This window comes from Balaenoptera acutorostrata, chromosome 16, assembly GCF_949987535.1.
Source record: "Balaenoptera acutorostrata chromosome 16, mBalAcu1.1, whole genome shotgun sequence".
Taxonomy (NCBI): domain Eukaryota; kingdom Metazoa; phylum Chordata; class Mammalia; order Artiodactyla; family Balaenopteridae; genus Balaenoptera; species Balaenoptera acutorostrata.
The window spans coordinates 44,784,824-44,795,664 of NC_080079.1; positions in this window are offsets into that span (position 1 = coordinate 44,784,824).

Consider the following 10,841-nt stretch of genomic DNA (forward strand, 5'->3'; position numbering starts at 1 on the left):
GTTGAGGCTCTGGATCCAAAGGTGCCCCATCAGACCACTTCCTTTGAGCTTCTCAGTTATGTGATTAGTTAAATTACTTTTTTGGTTTAAGTGAAGTTGAGACAAGATTTTGTGACTTGCAACAACAAAAATTTTACCTAAAATAGATGGACCAGGTGCTTTAAGATTAAGATCAAGACAGCATGAAGAGGGTTTAGGGGTTAGACTGGATCTAGGAGGGGCTCTTTGTGTTTTGAGATCATGGCAATACTCACAAATCCTACAAGGAGGATGTGCATGTGTATGTACAGACACAGTGTCTGAATTTCCTTTACGGAAAGAAAAGTATTCCACTCAGAGAATTTCAAATTAATACCTGGTGGAGAATGGGGAGGGGAGACTTAATGGCTTACACTTGGTTTATCGGCTCCAAGGAAGATGACTTTATCATTCAAACTGAGACACTTGATAGTCAAAGAACACACTAATAGTAATCACAACAGGACAACAGGTATAAATCAGGACTATCCCAGGGAAATCAAGACATATTTATTTTACACAAAAGGAGTGAAATTGGAGAGTGAAAACAATTATTTTTTAGTTCAAGAGTCTCAAGTTTAAATCTTTTCTCTGTCATTAATCGGTTAATTATTTTATTGCAAATGATTGTTTCAAAACTCATGTGTTATAATGGACATGTATACAGTTAAAAACTACCAAATTTTCTTTTTGTTTTATTGAAGTTCAATTTTCATAGAAGAAGAGGACCAGAAACACATTATAAGAGCTGAAGTGAGACAGAAAAGGGTCAAAAGGATGAAAGTGGCCAAGAGTGTCTGTGTACACCTAGCATTGGATTTTTATTTATTGGTGGGTGTGGTGGCTTAGCTGAGGACTTTCTCGAAGGCAGAGGGCACCATCTGGAGGTAACAGGGGTGCATTAGCGCAAATTGGTATAGGTTCTATGAGTCTGTAACAAGAGCAATTTTGTAAGAATTTCCATCAAGAGAATTGATCATTGAGGATCTGGCAGCCTGCCCAGCGCATTATCCAGAGTAAACTCTGGCCCTACTCTGATCCATTTAAACATTATGTCACCTTCTAAAAAAATCCTTGCAAGTAAACTGTCAGTGTTTCTTACATCTGCTTTACTCATTAGAAACAGTTTGGTATGGACTGTGATTCAGGAATCTTATACACTAGTCTCAGGTCAATAGACCTGAGCTGTGTGCTCATGAGTCAATCAACTTATTTCTCAAAGGTTTCCTTAAAATGAGGGACCAGGATGGTGTAGCAGAACTATTAAGAGTAATCATTCAGAACTCAAATATGAATTCAAAGTGTAAATCCACCATATACCTGTGGAAAATTATTTACCTTACTTGATCTTTGTTTTCTAACCTACAAAATGATAAAAACTTTAGAAAGGGTCTCATAAAGTTGAGAAGATAACATGAGATGCTGTGCTTAATGTATTCATTGCAGCACCTAATATTTGCTAAGGGATCAGTAACTTTTTTTTTTAATTCCCATGAACTCTTAGAACATCATAATATTAAACCTAGTAATATTACTAGGTTAACTCTAAAGTAAGCTTAATCATTTATGGAGAGATTGTATTTTCCAAATATTGCCATACCAATATACATCCCATGTTAAACATTCTTATTGAAATATGACATTAAAGTTCTTCCATTGAGAGCTAGAGGTCTAAGTTTTCTCCCCTCGGGTAAATGTTATAGCTGTGTTGACCAATATAGTACAGCAGAACTAATGCTACCTGACTCCCAAGGGTCTAAACAGGCAGCATGGCTTCTACGTGGCTCTCTCTCACAGAACAAGCACTACTGGATCCCTGAGCCAACACGTAAGAAGTCTGGTTCCCTGAAACCCCTGTGCTGGAGATATCACATGGGGAGACCGCATAAAGATGGAGTTGTCCAAGAAGGCCCAGTTTTTTTCAGTCTCCAGCTATTTGGGCCATCCCAACATCAACTGTCAGACATGCAGTGAGTAAGCTTTCAGGTGACTTTATCCTCAGCATTTGAGCCACTCTGCAGAGCAGAGGCAAGCTGTCCATGCCAAGTACTTCCCAAATTAGAGATTCGTGAGCAAATTAAATTATTGGTGTTTTAGACTACTAACATTGGAAGTTTGGTTTGTTACATAGCCATAGTAACTGGAATAATATCTAGTGTTTAAAATGTATTATTTACATGGCCATTGACCTTACAAAAAATAAGTTCAGCCTCCTCAATTTTGAGTTCTAATTCAAATGTTTAATCAAAGATCCCAAACTTATTTTTTTTTCAAATGCAGCTGTTTTAATTTGCTGATGAATGAAATTTTGATATGGTAAAACTTGAATTCATCAGGAGCTATCATTTCTAATATATAGATGGACTATTTGGGTTGTGTTATCTCTATTATTAATATTGAAAATTATTTGAAACCAAGTGCAAATGTAATATCTTATAATCCTGGGTCAAAGCATCAAACCAAATTCAGGTACTTGGAACTTTTGTTCTGTGGTTCTTACCCACCGGCTTTATTGATACAACATTGATTGTGTAAGTGTCAAGTGCAGAGTCTTAGAGCCTATGCATGTATGACTCTCCTCTGCATATTGACCTCATTTCAAAGGGGAAAATTGAAAATATACATTGATACAGAATATATGTTTTTCCTCTCTTATTGAGTATATCAGAAGATCACAAATTAATAAGTATTTGAAGAACTGAAATTTAAAGTTGGAAGGGAAATGCAATAATTTTTTAAAAAATCAAAGTAGAACTTGTCTCTTGGAAAAGTAGAGGAGGGGGCTAATCAAATTTACTATAGTATTCATTTAAAAATAAATAACTTCCAAAAAATTCATATCTTAAAGAGATAGAGACACATTCCCAAATATTACAATCTAAGTAATATCAAGTAGGCTTTTTCAGCTCCCCCACCCTCAGTTTGATTCTTCTTATCATTTTTTTTTCCTTTTAAAGCTACATGTTTTTAAATATATAATGCAGATTGTTGAAAATAGTTTTCACCTGTATCCTTCTGCTTGTGCATTACTGGACTGAACCCAGATCTCATGTAAACCTAGGAAAATGGAATATGGTGGTCAGAGTAGAAAAACCAAAATGATCAAGAAAATGGAGGAAGCATTCTCTAAGGAGAGGCCATGGAGTTAGGGCTTTGCACAAAAGGAACAAATGCTGAGAAATAGTTTCACTCCAAGTCTATGAAGTCATCAAATATAAATTAAATTCTGTCAGTTTTGTGGCTCTGTGAGGACTTTAAAGTAAGAAAGTTGATATTTAAAATTATTGTTGATGGTGGTGGTATTAGAAAGTGCACATTTTTGGAATCAGGAACCAGACTCTCAGTCTTAACTCAGAGACTTATTAAAAGTCCAATATAAAAAATTATTAAATTTTTTTCAATCTTGTGATCCATATCAATCCAAGGGGGGTGTATTAAGTATTTTTTCCTGGGGTAAAAGTAAGTGTTGTAGGAGAGATCTGAATCTCCTAATGTTTAGTGGACATGTAGTTTGATAGGGAAGCGAGTATATAACTTGGTTATGTTCTCAGGGGATCTGTTATTCCCTCAAGTTTAAGAACAATCCCATAATCTCTTTGAGAATCTATCAGGTAATTTTAGGCTACAGAAATAAAGCATATTTACATTTTCAGCTAAATTATGCTGTTAAATTCATTGATAATGCATACAGCAAGTCATAAAGAAAAACCAGAGGTACTTGGAGCTTATCGATAACTTCTTGACTGATGTAAAAGAAAGGAAATATACTATTACAATCCAACCAATGGTATTATACAATGGAATGTTTCAGTCCAGATATTTGTACACTCTGATTATAAAAGATAATGAATACTATAGGCGTGGATGAGAATAATTTGAAATAGGCCAATAGTTGGCACACTGTAATAATCTCACTAGATGTTTAGTGAAATTTTAATCAGGAAGTTTACAATCTATGCTCACCAGAATTTGTTGAGTCACTGTGCTGGCACTGTTCTCATTCTTAAACACTGATCCTTTTGTGACTATTGAGATACACGTTCTCTTTGAGAACATTTTTGATTCTTTGGATGAGGCCCTAATTTCTGGTATGTCTCCAATCTGCTACCCAGCAATCAGTCTTAAAGGTAAGAAATGCTGCACAATTATTGCCAAGCCACTAGCTGATATAAAACACAAATTTGCTAGTTTTCTGATTTATATAAGAATTTATGTTGCAGTATTTCAACATATTTCTAAAGATATTCTCTGATGCTGTCAAAGGCAAAGAAGACTATGCAAGCTTCTTGAAAATAGAGGAGAGAGACAAGAACTCAGTTTGAGTTCAACTTTGCTGAAACATAGGCCAAGAGATCCTTTTAAAGCTGAAGCTGGGGGATGGGGGACGGGGAATCACAGGTCATTTGTGTTTGCTAATTGACCTTCCTAGAGAAAAAGTAAAACTTTCTCCCATCTTCAGGTAGGTAGTTTTACAACTTGGTACAAGTTAACCTCCAAAGTTAGGCTTCTCCCCTTCCACAGAGACTGAGAAATAGGAGTTCTATCTTCCTTGACAATTACAATACAAAGGGATGACTCCCAGGTCCTTGTGAAAGACATTCCTAAGTTGTAAAACTAGCAAGAGGCTTTTAAGAAGATTTACATCTCAAAGGGGCAGAGAAAGAATTGACAATGAAAAGTTTTCTAATGTAAATGCTCTTAGAAAAGGAAGGCCATGATCTAGAGTCAGGAAGAAACCTAGCTAAAATTATAGTCAAGCTGGGGGAAATGTTAAGGCTGCCTTGGGCACTGTCAGACTTTCAAAATGCATCTTACTCTTTTCATGTCACATGATATCTATCAATTACAGAATCATTGACTGCACTAAGATGGTAAAAAGAAGTTACTATATCAGCTTAAGCTATTCAGAAAGTGATGAACAATAAGAGTATTATTTTTTTCACAGAAGGCAATATGAAATTTGTATTCTGCCATTTATAATAGATTTTCATTTTGCCCAGGAGTTTATGTTAGAGTATTCTACGGGTACTTATGTGAACTTTTAGTTGCTGTGCATTTTTTATGATTTCTCAAGCACATTTGAAATAAGCACATTTTAAATGCAGCTTATTTATTATTTTAGTATATCTGATTAATAACAAAAAGGATAGTCATTTCTCTTGACATCTTGTACAGAGCATCTATATGCTTATATGTATTTTGTTTTAATCATAGTGTATGATCTGCTTATTCAACAAAATGCTCAGAATTGTCCATGCCTCATTTTGGAGACCATCCTCTTCTTGCATGTATTGTTTCTGGGGCTTCCTGATTCATTAGTTATCCACATTACTCACGTTGTGCCAAGAGCAATTACGAACCATGTTCTCTTGCCAAGGACCTTGGTGCAGAAGTAACCCCTTGACAGTGAATCTCTACATTAGTGACAATAAGAAGGTGACTTATCCCATTTCGACAATTAAAGGGACTGTATAACAGGCCGCACTTTCTCCTTGATGTACTGAACAAGGGCACTGAAAGATAAAGTTTAGTAAGATAAAATAAAGCATGAAATATGACGCTCCACCCACAAAGGGGATAATATGCAAGTCCACTTCTTTATAGCTCTGTACTTCAGATTGTACTGTTACCACTCCTAAGCAAAGAAAGAGGCTCTCACTGTTCAAATGACCTTCAGAGATGCCCTGGATTGAGGCAAGGGGACCCGGGCTTTGTGCTCCTACATTAATCATCATTGGATGTTAACTACCGTGGATGGGGTACCCTTGAAGCTCCTGTCTCAGGGAAATTTGTGAGAGGGACTAAGCTGTGAGCAGCAGTACCTACCACGTCCAGCTGCTGTGAGAATAAATGCCTCCACACTGCAAGAGGATCTGAGTGACACAGTACAGCATCCACTTTAGTTCACTCTTAGTGTAGCTTTGGTTGACTTGCTTTATATAGTTAATCCATCCAGAAGGGAACAGTTTTGCTAGAATTGTGATTGGTTTTTATCCTGGGACAACTTGTAAGTGGAAGGTAAGTAGGGCAAAGTAGTCTCAGAAGCTGCAGCTGATATTCATCATCTCCCTCCTCTAATACCCATTCTAGTTCCCTTCATCCTCAGCTAGTACTTGCACTTACATAGTGTTTTACCTTATAATCCCTAAGGGGTCTGAATCCCTGATCTCCATGACCTTCATATCGTCAAAGTTAGTTAGGATATTGCCAAAAGATACCCTACTGTATAAAGCCAAATGTACATTCCCCGTCCCCACGATCCATCAACAGCCTTATCTCCTCCTAATGTTCTGCTCTCTTGGCACAAGGAACACAGAGTGACTAAGTGGCAGTGCCTATGGTTTAATGGGACTTTGCTGTACCCCTGGTGTAATGATTTCATCTCTTGAACTGGGACCGCAAGACTTTGAGTCTTGAGTGAGAGAAATACAGTTGTACTGAGTGCATCAGTGAGAGTGATTCTACTCCTCCTTTTACACTGGATTACTGAACTCAGTTGGGTATTCTATCTACGGATACAAACACCGTATTATTACCATTGTTCTAGGATATATTATGTGCTGGAGAATGACACTTAATCCTTCCAGGATATCATCTCCAATCTGACACTCCAGCTGGATATTTAAAAAGTTGTTCCATCACTCTATCAGGCTACTTGTTTCTGGTTCATACAGTATGTTATAAGACAAGTGGATCTTATGAATATGTGCCTTCTTTTCTACATACTTTGCTGGAAAGTGGGTACTTTGGTCTGAAACAATATTTTGTAGAATCTAGGGCTATTGGAGCAAATACTCTGAGGATCCTCAGATAGTGGTATTTACAGAGACCTACAATCAGGAAAAGTAAATCCCTCTTCAGAATATGTCAGTTTCAGTCAAGGTGTACTTATTGCCTCTTCCACCAATTGGATAGCTGGTCTTCCATCAATTGGATAGCTGGTCCCCACACTATCATATCAGAGGCATAGTCTAGCTGACAGCTGCTGGCCGAAATATTAATTGCATAAGGTTTGGTGAGTGGTAACTCATGCTGTTGGGTTTATACATAGCTTCCATCCTTGTCACCATGGCTGTTCCATTCAAGAGCCCATTGTTCCAGACTGGGTGCTGGCAATTGTCATCTGAATGAATCATTCTGCCGGCTTGATTGTTAGTGCCTCTTCTGTGATGGATCTTCTCTTTTGAGTATTAATATGCAAAACAATGATTTTCATTGTTTTTGATCACATCTACATGCCTCTTCCCAGACCTCTTTGTCCCTGATTTTCCAACTTTTAATTTAATTTCAAGTATCTTTTGGTGGCTGAAGAAGAGCAGATGAGAAACCGTTTTATTTTCCAATCCAACAAGTCTTGTCAAGTTATATGTTCTCTAATTTTTGGCTACAAAATGAATCATTTTCTTTTTTTCTTGTATATTAGAAATACGGAACTGAATAAATTAAAACAAAACAAACAAAAACTAGTACTTTCAAAGTTTTCTATAGGAATCTTAGATCCATAATTTGTTAGGCATATCTTCAAACTACCAAATTACTTGCAGGCAGTTATCTCTCCATTTGTTCTGCCCTACATAAACATGGGTCACCCTTTCTCCAGCCTCATATAGCAGTTTCCTCATTGCCCTTTTAGTCTCCAATAACAGTTTTTTTCTTAACACTCTTCAGATCTCCACTCACTGCCTTGTCCCAAAGCCAATACCTTATGTTTTAGTATTATTAGTACACATTTATATATATTATCTATTGCTGTCTAACAAATGACCCCAAAACTTAGTGGCATAAATATAAATGATATATTATTTCTCATGATTCTATGGGTAGTCTGGGTGCTTCCTCTGTTGCTTTTTTCTTGGCACATATATGCAACTATTTTCAGCTGACAGGTAGGTTGGGAAAGTTGAGACAGCTTTCTCTCTCTCTCTTTTTGTCTCTTTCCACAAGATCTTTCATCCTGAGCTCCTTTAAAACATGGTGATCTTGGTATGATGTTCCAAGAGGATGAAGGCAGAAGTTGTAAGGTCTCTTGAGGTGTGGATTTTGGACACCTGGGACGAAATTCTGCCATGTTCTTAGTCAAAGCCTGCCACAAAGTCATCCCATATTCAACGGGACATAAGATAGATGCCACCTCTTGGTGATGAGAGAAGTAGTAAGGTCACATTGTGAGGGAGCATGGAAGGAATTGTAGCCATCTTTTAAACAATATTTCACACTTATTCTTTCAGATGATACTATTGAATCAAAGTGAGGACCTTTGTACTATATCTTCCAGTCATTGGGTGTGAGCTGCTGCCAGCAATGGGACATAATCGTGATAGAAGTAGCTCCTTTTGGCTAAAAGGAATTTCCATAGAGAGACTCAGCTTTGATCTATCAGAAGCCAAAAGTTCTGGCAGCCTTCGTAAGGAAGGTCTCAGTCCTAAGGTAGAGATCTGGGAATCACAGAATTCACTGTACAGAAAACACTGAACATCCTGATTTGTGCATTGTACACATATTTTACAAGTTTAAGTATAATCACTACACTAGTGAAAGAGTGATCAAACTCTTTTTTGTTCTGATACGCAATGATATGCCATCTTACATATCTTGAAGTTTCTTGATCCACTCCTTAAATCTACTTGCCTGTCTTGTCTATGAGCAAGACTTCAAGATCCAGCACAGGTGTTCCCTTTTCTAAGAACCCTATTCACTTCTGTTTCCAGCTAGAATGGAACCACTCATTCATATCCCTTCTATCATGGTACCAGTAATCCTTACGAACGTATGTATATGCTTAGTTGTGTCTCCAGCTATATTATAAACTCTTGGAAAAGTGTATTGTTTTACTCACATTTTTTTAATCCTAGGGTTTAGCACAGTGCTTGTTATAGAGCTAGTGTGATGGTCATACCCTAAAGAAACTACCATGATTCTTGCCACCTAGTATTTATGTCTGTGTGTAATTTCTTTCCCTAGAGTGTGGGCAGGACCTGTGATCTGCATCTAACAAATAAAATATGGCAAGGTTGATGGTATAGCACCCCTGGGATTTTGTTGATATATGGCAAAAGCAAAGGGATTTTTGCATATGTAATTAAGGTTGACTTTTAATTAATTGACTTTGAGTTAGTAAAAAGAGAGAATTTCTTGGGTGGGCCTGATATAATTTGGTGAGCTTATAAAAGAGGGCCTAGGCCTTTGCTGAAGCTAGAGACTTGAAGAAGTGGAAGACTTTCCCTTTCCATTGCTGACTTTGAAGAAGCAAACTGTCATGAATTCTATAGCCATAAGGAAATGCATTTTGCCAGCAACCTGAGGGAGTTTAGAAATGAACCCTTCCCTAGTTGAGTGTCCAGATAAGAACACAGCCCAGCAAACACCTGATTTCAGCTTTGTGAGACCCTAAGCAGAGAATCCAACTAAGTCAGGCCCAGACTCTTGACCCATGGAAAGTGTGCAATAATAAATATGCATTGGTTTATGCCACTAAGTTTATGATAATTTGTTATGCAGTACTTTATGTGTAGGATACATATATGTAATATATATATGCAATAAATTGATTGCAGTGGACAGTATAATTTTCAATATAAATATCTTGGGATATTGATAGATCAATGAAACTGGAAAGAGGGTGCAAATTATCTAGTTCAACATCTTCCCCTCCACCCCACATAAAGCAATTGTGCCAAGAAAATTTGAGTGAACTCACTATGGACAAATTATTGATAAAATTGGAATTTAAGCACAGGTTTATTAATGATTATTTCAGCTCAGCCTATAACATCATGTTCCCTCTCCATGTGAGAATATATGTGAATTATCTTTAAAATGATAAGGCTATGAAAATTACTGTATTATCTCTTTTTTTCAGAACTTTTCATTGATTTGGTATTCATTAAGCAACCAACTTGTTTGAGTGCTTACTGAGAGCAAGGCATGGAATGAATTCCACTAAAATAGAAGATATATGTCATAGTGTCTTACTTCAGAGAAGGTGTAATTTAACTTGTGTTGGGTGAGAATGCTGCCTTATGACTTGTATTCTATTTTCTTTTTCTAGCCATCACTAAAAGGATTGTGAAAGATAATTTGGTTATCTCTTCTACTAAGGGAATAGGTCATGAGCACTCTAAGTCAGTCTCATTGTAAGTGCTTGTTGGAAATGGCGTATCATCTATCATTGTATCTTATGCTGGTTTCTACTGATAGAAATGTAGTTTCCTTCCTGAAGCAAATAGAAATACCTGACAAGAACATTTTTTTATTTTCTGAGTTTTTCTGTATCTCTTTTTTTATTTTCTTACCATATAAATTTCTCACTCTCCCTACATTATTTTTTCTGATAGAGTTAATGGGTAAATTTGCCATTCTAAACACCATTAAAATTACTGACATTTTACCCTCTAATTTTGAAAATTTGGTATAGAAATATTTACAAGATCATATTTATGATAGGACTGTGATGTAATTAAATTTACATGCACATTTTCTACATTAATTTTCTTGTCTTTTTTTGTTTTATGAGCTCACAGAATCAGATACTATTAATTATAGCTATTTTAAAAAAGAAACTTGTTTTATTCATGCCATTAAAATATACCAAACATATAAGCCTTGATTTTCATAATTAAAAGGCACAAGGGCACAAAGAGAAGAAAAGGGTTATCAAACTCATTTAAAAGAACATGGTGGAAGTGAGAAAAATAATTGCAATATCTGTAGTTTTTACAAAATCAACTCAGTGAAGTCAATGAGGCAGATAAAATTTTTTTTTCATTTTAGTGTAAAATATAATTAAAAATGAGAAGAAAATTCTAAACTAAATCAAATGAAAT